Source organism: Callorhinus ursinus, unplaced genomic scaffold (genome assembly GCF_003265705.2).
Source record: "Callorhinus ursinus isolate GAN/ISIS: 27379988/994484 unplaced genomic scaffold, GSC_fseal_2.0 scaffold2, whole genome shotgun sequence".
NCBI classification, from domain to species: domain Eukaryota; kingdom Metazoa; phylum Chordata; class Mammalia; order Carnivora; family Otariidae; genus Callorhinus; species Callorhinus ursinus.
Window position 1 is genome coordinate 7238121 of NW_027397064.1, and position 13929 is coordinate 7252049.

Below are 13929 nucleotides of genomic sequence, written 5' to 3' on the forward strand. Positions count from 1 at the left end.
GCCTCCCTGCTACAGCTGAGTGACCCAAGGGCCCAGGGCTAGGAATCACCCTAGCATCACACCGCCATCTGCTGTCTCTCCTGGAGGGAAGCTGAGGGAGGCCCCGGGTGGCTGCAGTCGCCCGCAGGGCTGCCCTCAGCTACTCCTCTGCAACTTGGAGCTGCTCCTATTTACTTGGGTGAGCTCACGCTGGTTTCTCTTGCAGGCAACAAAGAACCCTCCTGTGAGGGAAATGAGGTTTCCTGCTCCAGAAGGAGAAAGGCTGGTTGTGGGGAGAGGGGATGGGGGGGCTCTGGGGTGCAAGTGGGACTAGGAGATTCCTTCTCTGATGGGGGAGGGGAAGGGGGTGTCTTATGGACAGACCCTCCCCACCAGCCTCAGAGCTGCAAGGGTAAGGGCAAGCCTTTTTTGATAATCTCACCTCCGTTCCTTGGGAAACACTGGATTAGGGTCTTTTCTTGGAAGAAAACCTTCTGGGGTGGTGGAGACAGCACAGTGGCCATAGATTACCCCCCAAGGGGAGAGGGGGCGGCACAGATTCTTCCTTTTCCTGGGGTCCAGGAGGCAGAAGCCTGACGTGGGGGCTGGGGACACCTCCAAGGGCCCTGTCCACAGAGACCAGGGTGGTCTCAGGAAGCTGCTCAGAGTTCACTGGGTGCTTGTGAGCGGCGTCTGGTGGAGCGTTCTGTCTGTGCTCTGACCACCGTAGGGGGTACCTGGTCCAGATTTGGCACCTGGTAGCTGTCACCTGAAGGTCAAGGAGGTGACAGGAATCTCCCCCTTGGGGCGCCTGGGTGGCTCAGTTGGTTGAGCGACTGCCTTCGGCTCAGGTCATGATCCCAGAGTCTTGGGATCGAGTCCCGCATCGGGCTCCCGGCTCGGCGGGGAGCCTGCCTCTCCCTCTGGCCTTCTCCCCTCTCATGCTGTTTCTCTCTCTCTCTCTCAAATAAATAAATAAAATCTTTAAAAAAAAAAAAAAGGACTCTCCCCCTTCCCCATGACTCCAGGGCATTCTCACTGTCCTCAGGTCTCAGCTTAGACACACATCTCTCTGGAAAGCCTTCCCTGACCCCCAAGCCCCAGTGAGGCCCTTCTTATATGTCCCCGTGGTATTCTGGCTTCTCACATGGAACTGAGGTGTGTGAGGGTCTTTAGATGCAGGGAACTCACATACATTCCTTAGAGAAAAACAGATGATGCTAATTACACAATTTTATAAATTTACTAAAAATTATTACTTTGTTGAATAGGAAGGAGGTTAGGAGAGTGGGAGGGAGGGAGGGGAGGAAAGCAAGCTGCTTCATTGTAAGGATGTACATGGAAATAAAGAAAACAGGACTCTCGGCGCCATTGCAAGGCCCGGACAGACCCATAACAAGACCTCCCTGGGCGGGCCTCATGGGGCCTGCAACGGGGCTCAGTGCTTGGAAGGGCTGGAAGTTTCCAGAAAGTTTACGGACTCTGCTCTCCCCTTCCAGCCTCGCAGCTCTGTCCCCTACCACCACTGCCCCTCCTAATGGCCCCTCTCTCTGCTGGCCGGTCCCTCTGTGTTGATCGCTGGCATCCTGAGGATGGGCCGCCTGTGGGTCAAGTGCTCACTGCCAATCCAGTCAGCCACGGCAGGGCCGCCATGGGGCCAACAGGGGCCTGACAGGCGTTCTGAGGCTCAGCGTGTCTGTCCTTGCCCCCAAACCTGGGGCCACTACCTGCAGTCTTCCTGGAACCATCACTCCCATTTGTACTCTCTGTGGCCGCTTTTGAGCTACAACCCCAGAGTCGAGTAGTTATGACAGAGACTGTAGGGTCTGCAAAGCCACAGATATTTCCAATGTGGCTCTTTGCAGAAGACATTTCCTGACCTCTACGCAGAGCTCTAAGCTCTTGAGAGCAGAAACTTGGTCTCATTCATACCCGGATTCCCAAAACTTAGCAGAGTGCCAACCCAGAGTAGCAGCTCAATACATTGTGTTAAATGAGTAAATCAATGGCCTGGGGCTGACTGTGTACACTCGGAACCCCTCACTTTAGAGTGAGCACCCTTGTCACTACTCCCGCCCATCCGACAGGGTGACCAACTGTCCAGTCGGCCCAGGACTGGGAGTTTCCCAGGACGCGGGACGCTCCGTGCGGAAGCAGGGAAAGTCTTGGGCAAACCCGGACAACGTGTTCGCCTCATGTTGAACAGCGTGGGCTTTTTCTAAGTAGAAGCACCGTCTGCTGTGTTTTGGCGAGTGAATCCATGCTGGGCTGCACGGCCCACAGAAACAGTCACACACATAAGCACCTACGTAACGACCGGGTCAGAAAGCCGGGCAGTGCCTGATGACCGTCGCTGGGGCTCGGCTGGAGGGGCCAGCGCAGTGGGGTTTCTGGACATTACTGAAATGAAGCAGCGGAGATCTCTTTGGGCACAGATGATGAAGAAAGGCTTCCTGGGAGCTGGAGTCCAGCTGGTTTGGGCCGAAAGAGGAGGAATCCATCGCTGGTAGAGAAGAAGGAAGGTAATGATTTATTGGTGCACGAGGTCTCTGGTGTCCAAATGTCAATACGAGGGAAAAGGTGGAGGGGGTCACATAGCTATTCCTGAGCCAATTTCTGTGGCCAGATGGGTGAGGGGTGATCAGCCAGCCTAGGTCACGTGCCCATCTCAGAGGGGGCAAGTGGGAAACCCACGGTGGCACCAAGAGCATCCTGTGGAATGGAAGAGGAATTCTGGAAAAGAAATCAAGAGAACTTGGTTTGGGTTCCTTGGAAAGCAAAGCAGGAAGTAGAGACTCACGTGACACTCCTTTGTTAGGGAGGGTGACCCCAGGGAGCAGGAGAGAGGGAAAGGGGAAGTGCTGCAGGAGGAAGCACAAGCCAGTTCCAGAGTGCCTCATGGAGCTGCCATGGTTTGGTAACAAACCTATCCGGTTGCTCTGTCTTGTGGGACCATCCTCTGAGAAGCGGTGGAAGTCACTGGTTCTCAGCATCGTCCTTCAGAGGAGAAAAGGAGAAGAATCTGTCCACAGGCTCCATCTCACGCTGGTTCCCCCACAGCTGTTCTGGCTGAGCTAGGGCGGATGCCGGGTCTCATTCCCTAATGTCCAGGGAAACCCCAGAGGCAAGAAGTGCACAACCTGGGCCAGAGGCTGCTGGGTTGTGCGCAGGTGAAGCCGGGCTGCGTGGAGCCTGTGCACACAGGCGGTGGTCTCCGCGGTGGCTGGGGCTGGTGACCAATGGCCCAAAGATAAGTGAGAGAGGTCCAAAGTAGCACGTGACCGCGTCTGATGCCGAGGGGGACTTGAGAGTGTGGGGTGGGACAAAGCTAGAGTGACCACTGTCCTTCTCCAGACCGGCGAGGCTTCGGCCTCCAGCTGAAGTGGAGACCAGGGCTGACCGCCATTTGCACAAAGAGATAACCGGGGCAGGGGCAGTCACTGGGTTGAGGGAAGGTCTGCGGTCTCTAGTGAGAACCAAGTCCTTAGCTCCCACAGAACGAAAAGGCAGAATGAGCTCCTCTCCGTGGAATCCAGAGTGGTCTTAAAAAGGTTGCTCAGCAAATATTGCATTAAGCTGAAAGAAGGCAGGAACTCTTGGACACTTGTTTTCTTGCCGGTAGGAGAGAAATTCTAAAACAGAGCACTTGGGTGTGGCGGTTAGAGATCCAAAGATAAACAGCTAGGTTTGACATTTTGCCAAAGGATCTGGAGGGCTGGGAAGCAGATGGATGGCAGAACATCTGGAAAGAACCAGGGTCTGCCCAGCCCCGGCCCACAGCTAAAGGGAGGCGGGAGGATTGGTTCTCACCATGTGCTCTGCTCATGTCACCATATCCTGCTCAAACCCCAGCCTTGCTTTCTGTGCTGGGGCCAGAAGTCATGCAGCCCAAGGAGCTGGGTTCCATCCCTTGGCCTCAAGGCCAGGTAGGAGAGGGTGGCCCTTGGGGGCTGTGTGTGGGGCTTGGTTGCCATCTCCCTGTGCAGCAGGGTCAGGGCTTCTGTAGTCTGATGGGAAGTTGGCCAAGGTCCAAAAGAAGGTAAAAAGAGTGACATGGGGCGTCACAACACAATGAGGCGCTCTGCAGGCTCTCCGCTGTGCTCCGAAGCCTGTGTTTGTGTCTCGGGCCCGGGGGCTGGTTGGCAGGTCTGTTGCTCCCAAAGGGCACGGCCAGTGTCCTGCTCGTCTGTCCCCATTCCCTGGAGAGCGCCCAGCACACAGTAGGGCTCCAAACCATTTGGTAAATGAATGACTGGTATCACCTCCTCACATTTCCTTTTTGGTTCCATCCCAGCCTGTAGCCAGGGCAAGCTGAATGATGCGCAAAGAAACTTCTCTTAACAGCTAGGAAATCTGTGACGACTCTCTCCATGAGGAGACAGGAGTGGAGGTCGTGCCGGGGTGTCCTCCCAGCTCCAGCCTCCTGAGGACAAGCAGCGTGGAGGTTATTTCACCTGTGGTCCCCTCACTACCCCCCCCCCCCGCTTGCCCCCCCCCCCACATGGCCACCACGGAACTGGTGGTTCTCCTAAGCCAGGGCATCGAGTTCCCCGGGCTCCGAGCCGCCCGAAGGGGGCCACCCAAGCCCTGGGACTCGGTACAAGTCACCAAAATTCTGTTCTTTCCACCTAGTGTTTGCCCCAGTTCTGGTAAATGCAAGTTTTATTACCAGTGACGACAATAGGGCAACAGCACAAAGACAGAGTCAGAGAAGTTCCAACTGGAAACTTTCCTGGTCTCAGAGGCACAATCCCTGCTCAGCAAAGCCTGGCCCGGGGATCCTGGGTGACAGCAGTCTCCTGGGTAACCGTGGGCCAGAATGGGAGCTCAAGCTCTGCTGGGGGGGGTCTCTGGGACCAGCTGGGCAGGCTGTGTGGGGCTGCTCTGCCGTGAGGGGTTCGCGTGGGGCGGGAACGACCTGCGTGGGTGCCAGGGTTCCATCCACACGGCAGGCCTGGAGGGTGGCTGCGCCTGGGTGGTCAGGGGCCAGGACGTCCCGTGACATCTGGGAGAAGGGGGCGCTCCTGAAACAGGATGCATCTCACCCGCTCCACCCCCAGAGGACAAGTGCCCCAGTCTCCCCAGTCCAGGCCTGCCCTGCCCCCCATCAACTGGACATTTCTGAACACCCAGAGAATCAGGTTTTTCAGTCTCTTGTGAAATGGGAAGAAAGTTCCCAGACTGGTTAGGGCTGCCCCATTTCCAAATTACAATCCCCCAATTTCCATCAATCACTGCCCATTGCTTCCAATGCCCTCAATCCAGAGAGGCCCGAGGATCCCCCAGGATGGGTCACTGCGCCCCCTGCTTCCCACAGAAGGTCCACAGCCAGGGCGCAGCTGCCCAGGCAGAGGGCGAGGGAAGGGCTGGTTCAAAGCCAGGTGTCCCCACTTCTTTCCCTTCTCCTGCTTCACCCTTTCCCTGCAAAGCTATTTTACCTCCGAAGGAAGACTCTGGAGGCCCCCAGGAGGTCGGCTCTAGGTCTATAAGAATAAATCACTCCCAGGTAGTGGGCGCCGGTGGGGAGGGGCTTTCAGGTCCGGAGGCAGAGGCAATGTGAGCAACATCCCACACTGTCCCACAGGATGGGGGGGGGTGCGGCCCAGACTGCGGAAACGGATGGCTAAGCGCCCCATCTGGGGGTGCCTGAGTAAGACACTCCAGGAGCAAAGCCCAGACCTGCGGGCACTTTGCTGCCCCGTCTCCAGGGAGAAGGGAATGAAGGGAGTGCCGTGGGGCTGGGGGGGGGGGTTCTCGGGTGAGGACACTAGAGGCAGGTGGGAGACAGGGAGGGGAGACGTCAGAGACAGATGCCCAAAGGACTAATAGGAACCTTTGCCACCATCTCCCGGACGTTCTGTGTGTTCAGGATTGTCTAAGACCGACACTGAATTCTTTTGAGCTCTCAGCTGTTCTTAGACATTCTTCCTGCTATGAGCTCAACCGAGAGCTTATTTAATCCTATCAACAGCCAAGTGGGGATAGATATTGTTATCCCCAGTTTACAGAAGGGGAAACTGAGATGAGGAGAGCTTAAGTAACTTGCTCAAGCTCACTGTTACCACAGTCGCTGGGACCTGAAGATGACTCCAAACCCTTGCGCCCCTCCCCGTCCATGCATACACCTCCTCCCCTCAAGAGGTGGAGCTCATGGCCCCTCTTTCTGAATCTGGGTTAGGCCCAGAACTGCTTTGACCAATCGAATGAAAAAATGGTGCATCCAGGGGCGCCTGCGTGGCTCAGTCGTTAAGCGTCTGCCTTCGGCTCAGGTCATGATCCCAGGGTCCTGGGATCGAGTCCCACATCGGGTTCCCTCCTCGGGGGGAAGCCTGCTTCTCCCTCTCCCACTCCCCCTGCTTGTGTTCCCTCTCTCGCTGTCTCTCTCTCTGTCAGATAAATAAATAAAATCTTTAAAAAAAAAAAAAAAAAGAAAAGAAAAAGTGGTGCATCGGGGCCTCCGAGCCTGGGCATGAAGAAGGCCCAACAACCTCTGCTTCCTCGGGGGTAGAACCCAGCCCCCGGGGTTGTGGGAGGCCCAAGCAGTCACCTGCCGAGGCCCATTTGGAGGAAATCGACCGGCCTAGCTGAACTCTGAACTGATGTGAAGCTCCCTTAGCAGTAGACCTTCTTGCCTCCATAAAGACCATTCAGCTGATGACACAGAAGGCTGTCCCCACTGAGCCCTGCCCAAACTGTTAAACCTTAAGCAAATGCTTGCTATCTTCAGCCACAGCTTTTTATGCGGCAACAGAAAACCAAAGCAATCACACAGCCACTAAGTGGCAGCAGTGAGATTCAAACTCAGGTCCGGTGGCCCAGGGTCCACTCTCTTATGGCCATCGTCCGGGGCTGTATTGCCAATGTTGACGTGTAGGGCGTCATCCGGAGCTCTGAGCGTCCTCCTGGAGATGAGGCTGGGCAGGTGTCCTTTCATGTCTGGGATGCAGTTTGGTTCTCAGTTCTCAGGAGCCCCGGGGCATCAGAACATTCCTCTGCATGGGCTCCCTGAACTCCCAGCCCAGCCAGGGGGTGGTCAGATCCGTGGTTCCAGCCCTCCTCAGCTAGAGAACCCGCTGCCTGGGATGCCCGCAGAGGAGCCTGCAAGGCCTGAGCATTAAGCAAATCTAATGAGGTTTTTTTTCACCCTCCGCCTCCTCACACCTGCCACCCAAGTGTAGCTGAAGGTCCCACAAGCTGAGAGAAAAAGAAGTCAGAGGGGTTAAGTGAGGTCCTGGAGGGGGGTCTGGGTCCTCCTGCCCCCCATCACGTGAGGTTAGCTCCAGGGAGACCTGTCAGCAGCCCTTGGGGATCTGAGAAAAGAGAGGGATCGTGCCCACTGGCACACATACCGAAACAACTTGCAAAGGAGGTAACCCCAAACCCATCCTGCAACTTGTGCCCATCCCCCATTCCGGCTTGCTAACTGGGCAGAACATTTCTAGGGAGAGAATGATCAGAGTCCCAGGAGCCATCCCTCCGTCTTTAGTCTGGGCTTCCATAAGACTGCTGGCGAGCTTGAGAGGTGTGCCCTGACGTTGGGGGTGGGGGGTGGAGGGGGAGGCCCTGAGGACCCAGTGTGTGACAGGCTCCTGAGGAAGCTTTGGTGACTGGAGCTGTCTGCTGGGAGCACAGAGCCAGAAGGGGTGGCTGTGCCAGGAAAGGCCCACACTCTGGGAGCCGGTGGCAACAGAGGATGTGGGAATGTTCCAGTAGCCGGTCTGCGTTGCTAAGCTCCAGCCCAAGGAGACCTGAGCTGGCCGCGCGCTCCCCTGCACTGAGTTGCAGTGAGAAGGGAAGATGGGGGGTGGGGGTCAAAGACTCCCCCAGGTGCCCACTCACACAGGTGTTCCGGCACCAAGCCCTGCCCGCCTTGAGCAGCCCGTGGGGGTGGGGAGCGCGACAGCAGCAGGCTGGGGGCTGGAGAAGAAGCTGGCCAAGCTCTCCTCCCACAGGGCGCAGTTTTCAGATGGTGGAGGGGAGCAGCTTCAGCTTCAAATGAACTCGGAATCTGGGTTACTGTTCATACCTAGACACTGTAGTTACCGAAATTGGATTTTTGTTGTAAAAGTGACCCAAGGAATTTTTCTTATCTTGGATTGACCCCAAAAAACAAGAAGCCTGCCTTAGATTTCACCCAAGGTGGGGAGAGAACCAACTCCACAGAGCAGGTTAGAAAAGGAAGCGGGGAAGAAAGAATGAAGGTGTTTCCTGATAATCCTCCGCACGGCTCTCTTGCTCAACGACACTGGGACGCAAGCAACAGGAAGAAGTCTAGCTAACTGAGCAGAAAGGGTTTATCGACAGGGCGCTGGGTGGCTCAGAGAGCCCTGGGAGGCGGGGGAAACTGCTGTAGTAATCAGTAATCGGGAGGTGACACGGGCTCCATGGTCGAAAGCAGGCGACGGGACCACAGACAGGATGCCACCACCCCTCTGCCCACGGATGCTGGGTGATGTGATCTTCGCCGTCCCCATCTTGGGCATTCCTAGCAATTACACAAGGAGAGAGCTGCCGCCTCCATCAGACTGTGTTGGTGGGAAAGACCCCAAATACAGAAACATGGTTCTAATGCTGGGCCCTGGGGGCGGGGGGCAGCAAAATTAATATTTACTAAAAGGGTGAACCCTTCATTGAAAGTGAAGTAATGGCAGAGTTTACCCCCAAATGACCAAGAGTACATCTTCTGCCACCAGGATGAATGGGGATTTGAAAAGGAGATTGTTGTACAAAATAATTATGGGGGCTCCTGGGTGGCTCAGTCGGTAAAGCGGAAAGCGGCTGCCTTCGGCTCAGGTCATGATCTCAGGGTCCTGGGATTGAGTCCCCGCCTTGGGCTCCCTGCTCAGCGGGGAGTCTGTTTCTCCCTCTGCCTCTGTCCCTCCCCCTGACTGTGCTCTCGCACTCTCTGTCTCAAATAAATACATAAAATCTTAAAAAAAAAAACAAAAAACCAAAACAAACAGAAAACCAAAAATAGATTGTTATAGGAAAATAAAAATTCCTTTTTGCAGGCCTGACCTGAGTTTTTGGCTGTGGAATTCATACTCACCCAGAGATCATGCAAGAAATGAGCAAAATAAATCAGTGGAAGCCCTAGGCACACACTTGAACATAGTGGGCCCTGCTCAGTAAGTGCCGGACGAGGGCGCTGGTCAAAGTCACAGCCCCCGCCCCCCTTCCCTCACTGATATCCCTCTTCTCAGCAGTCTTCCTGCAGGGATGGCCCAGACAGGACTTGTTAGCTTCCAGCGACAGGACTCTTTGTCTCCTGGGTGGGAGGCCGGCACCGTGACCTTCATCGGCTCCGGTGTCTCCAGCCCTGTGGCTCTGGCTGCCGGGGTGTGGGTGGCATGGGGTGAGGATGAGATGCCAGTGGTGGGCAGCAGCGTCAGGGTGCCACCGACGCTCTGCATCCACCTTCCCGGGACAGCACCGCCCATCCCTGGCACCCCAAGCCCTGGACTTCGAGCCTCTTTCCAGGCCCCAGGACCCCTTAAGGAACTTGGTCCCAGGAGGGCCCACGGCGGTATGGCTCCACACTGAGTCCTCTGGCCCTGGGAGGGTGTATTTCCCTTCCCCGTTGCCTTTTCCCTCCCCCTGCCATTCCTCCTCACCGTTCTGCAAAGCTCAGGTGAATCCCCCAGAAGGCTGACCGGTCACTGTTTAGTCTCCCTCCTCTGAGCCCCACGCTGCCGGGCCGCATGCAAACCACAATCGGAATGACTTAGTTCAAACTCTGCAATTCTGTAGAGGGGCAGGTTCGAGCCCTGACGTGGCATCGGCTCACCCCACCAGTGGCCAGTACAGGAGTCCAGATGCCCCGGGCCCTCCAGACATGGACCCCATGTCCGCTCTGGGGACACTGCATACCCTGCCTTGGGTGTCATATGTGCTCTGCTCCCCTTGGTGATGGACTCATTCTCCTTCCTGGGCCAGCAGCGAGTGGTGCCCAGAGCCCACCAGACATCCCTGCGGAGGGCAGGGACCTGTCCACCATTTTCTCCCTAAGCATTTATTGAAGCTCTGAGGTCCCCGCAAAGTAAGACTTCAACACCAGTGGGTGGTAACTCCTTCAGGCAGAAGGCTGAGAAGGGTTTCCATGGAGACCGCCCAGGCTCTGGTTTCCATAGTAACACTTGCACGAGGTTACAGAGCTTCCTATATGTGTCAACTTAACATTTCCAACCACTCTCTTCTTCAGGCCAGACCTGGGCCTAACACAGGGATTGCTTTCTAGGAGGGGCGACAGACCTCGAGAGCCAGAGAGGGGAACGGGTGAGACAGTGTGCACTTGGCTGACCGGGAGGGCATCTCCTCAGCCAGCAGGCCCTCCCCCGTCTCAGCTGCAGACTGTGCATGTATATATACACTCACACAGGCTTAAATTATAAAAAGAATACATCTTCATGACATGGGAGGATAGAAAGTCCTACACCCCCCTGTTGTCCCTGCTATCCAGAGGTAACTGGTATTACTTGGCTTTGAGTATGCTTCTAGAAATAGTATATGCACATCCATAGAGCTAATCTTTTAGAAAATTCACTATGGGATATATATTCGCGCTCTGCCATCTGCTTTACCCTAATTATAGATGTTGGAGAACTTTACACATCAGCACAAATAGATCTATCTCATTCTTTATAATGGCAAAAAAAAAATACTGCTCTTTTTAAAAAAGTAAGTCCCCAATTGAGGCACTTTTGTTTTCAGTTCCTTGCTTTTATAACAATAAATATCCTGTACATATATTTTTTGTATACTTGTTTGAGTATATCCATATGGTAAATTCCTAGCAGTGAAATTTCTGGAATTTTAAAATCTGATTCTTGTCAAACCAATTTTACTGCCATTATTGTTACAAGAGGGCTTGTCCACACTTGAGAAGACTGGGTATGATTAAACTGAAACAAAACAAAACCATAAAACCAATCTCCCCAACTCATTCTATGAGACCAGTGAACTATTAACACTAGAGCCTGACAAGGAGAGCCTGAGAAAGGAAAATTACAGGTCAGCCTGACTAATAAACATATATCAATAACTCCTAAATGAAATATTATCAAACAGAATCTAAGAGTGTAGAAATAAGATAATATGTTATGACTAAATCAGTTACTAATGTTATACACCACATTAACAAATTAAGAGAGGAAAGACACATGATCATATTGGTAAGTGCAGAAAACAATATTTGATGAAAGAATTCAACATATAACCTGATTAAAAATGTAAACTAGGAATTGAGGATAACTTCTTCAATTAACTTCAAAAAGAGTATTCTCCCAATATAGCTAAAATGGTGCTCAAGATGAATTCCCTTTTAGAATCAAGAACAAATAAGATTTATGACTATTACCATGATACCAGAGCTCCTACTCAGTGAGGTAGGATAAGAAAAACAAATGTTTTAATTATTTGAATGGAAGAAACAAAACCTATTCATAATCAATACAGGGCCTATGTAGAAAGTACAAAAGAATCCTCGGATAATGTCCTAGAACAAGGAAGACAGCTCTGCAAGTTCATTGGATCAATGCTCAAAATACTCAAAAATAAATTACATTTCTGTGCATTAGTGACAAAGAGGTATAATTACTATAACAACAAATATAAGAGACTCAGGAATCAATCTAATGAAAGATCTGCAAGACTTCTGAGAAAAGTATAAAGTTGTATTGGAAGAGATAGAAGATCCAAATAAATTTTTCGAGTGCCATGTTCATAGATCAGGACACTCAGTATCATAACAATCTCAGTTCTCTGCAAGTGGATATATAGGTTCAATACAAGTCCATTAAAACCTCAACAGAACATTTCATAGAACTTGATAAATTGGGGGCACCTGGGTGGCTCAGTCGTTAAGCGTCTGCCTTCGGCTCAGGTCATGGTCCCAGGGTCCTGGGATCGAGCCCCACATCGGGCTCTCTGCTCAGCAGGAAGCCTGCTTCTCCCTCTCCCACTCCCCCTGTTTGTGTTCCCTCTCTCGTTGTGTCTCTCTCTGTCAAATAAATAAATAAAATCTTTAAAAAAAAAAAGAACCTGATAAATTGTTTCTAAAACGCATATGAGAAGAAAGGGCTGAGAATAGGCATGGCGCTGCTGGAGAAAATCAAGGTAGGAGACTTGCACTACCAGATATTGGGACTTTTTTTTTTTTAAGATTTTATTTATTTATTTGACAGAGAGATAGAGAGAGAGAGCATAAGCAGGCAGAGCGGTAGGCAGAGGGAGAGGGAGAAGCAGACTCCCTGCTGAGCAGGGAGTCCGATGCAGGGCTCGATCTCAGGACCCTGGGATCACGACCTGAGCCAAAGGCAGGCCACTTAACCGACTGAGCCACCCAGGTGCCCCATATATCTGGACTTTTTAAAAGTGTGATTATGGTCCAAAGGATAGACCTAATAGGACAGAACAGAAATAGACCTTACACATAGGGAAACTTGATCACTGTAGACACACACTGCAACTCAGTGGGGAAAAGAAAACAACAAAAACAGAACAAATGGTTATCCCTACCTCACACCATACCAGGGAATAACTTCCAGGGAATATTTAAATGTAATATACAACACATTAGAAGGATTATAAAATAATCCTTAAGGATTAGAAGAAAATATAAGATAAAGTCTCTTCAGTGTTGGGATAGGAAGGATTTCTGAAACAAGTACAATAAGCCAAAATCATAAAGAAAAAGATGGATGAATTTGACTACATCAAAACCAATAGTTTCTGTTCATCAAAGAAACAAAAAAGAAAGTGAGAAAGACAAGTCATAAATTTGGGTAAGATATTTGCCATACACCAGTGACAAAACACATAAAGATTATGTAAGATACATAAATATATAAAGAACTTCCACAAGTCAATAAGGAGAAAACAAAGTATCCAATAGAAAAATAGCCCCAGAGAACACAAAAAAGGCATTTTATTTATTTATTTTTAAAGATTTATTTATTTGTATGTATGAGAGAGATAGAGAGACTGCGTGTGTGAGTGGGGGGAGGGGCAGAGGGAGAAAATCCTCAAACAGACTCCTTGCTTAGCATGGGCCTCAATCTCAGATCCCAGGAGCTGAACCCAGATCGTGACGTGAACCGAAATCAAGAGTCAGATGCTTAACCGACTGAGCCACTCAGGTGCCCCAAGAACACAAACAGGCATTTTATAGAAAAGGAAATCTGAGGGTCCAATACACATATGAAACTTGTCCCACTTTCCTAGTAACCGGGAAAGTGAAAATGAAAACCATCATGAAATACCACTTTACCCTCAGTCCATTGGCCAAAAAAAAAAAAAAAAAATCCCAAAGTTTGTTAACATTAAGTGTTGACAAGGATGTAGAACAAGGAGAACACTTACGCAGCACAGGTGGGAATGTAAATTGGTTCAATTCCTTATAAAAAAACAGTATGGCAGAATTTTGTGAGTCGAACGTTTGCTTACTTGTGACCCCATATGCCACTTCCCTTGCACAGGTGCACCGGACGCCTTGTAAAAGAGATGTTCTTGAAAGCATTGTTATAATGGTAAAAAATTGGAAAGAACCCAAATGCTCATTGTTAGGAGGATGGGTAGGTAGTTAAATTGCATATTCACATAATAGACTGATATACAGCCGTATAAATGAATTAAATAATGTAGGCATTAACATGGATGACTCTTAGAAATAAAAGGTTGTGGGATGAGACAAGTCAGAGAATAAGACATGTATTTTATGACTTTTTAATAATGTTCACATCCAAGTAAAACTACCCTAGGAGTTCATGAGTACGTGGTAGAATTTTAAAGCAAAGCAGAGAAACTCAGAATAGGCATTATTATTTATTTTTTTTAAAGATTATTTATTTGATAGAGAGAGACACAGCGAGATAGGGAACACAAGCAGGGGGAGTGGGAGAGGGAGAAGCAGGCTTCCGTGGAACAGGGAGCCCGATGCGGGACTCGATCCCA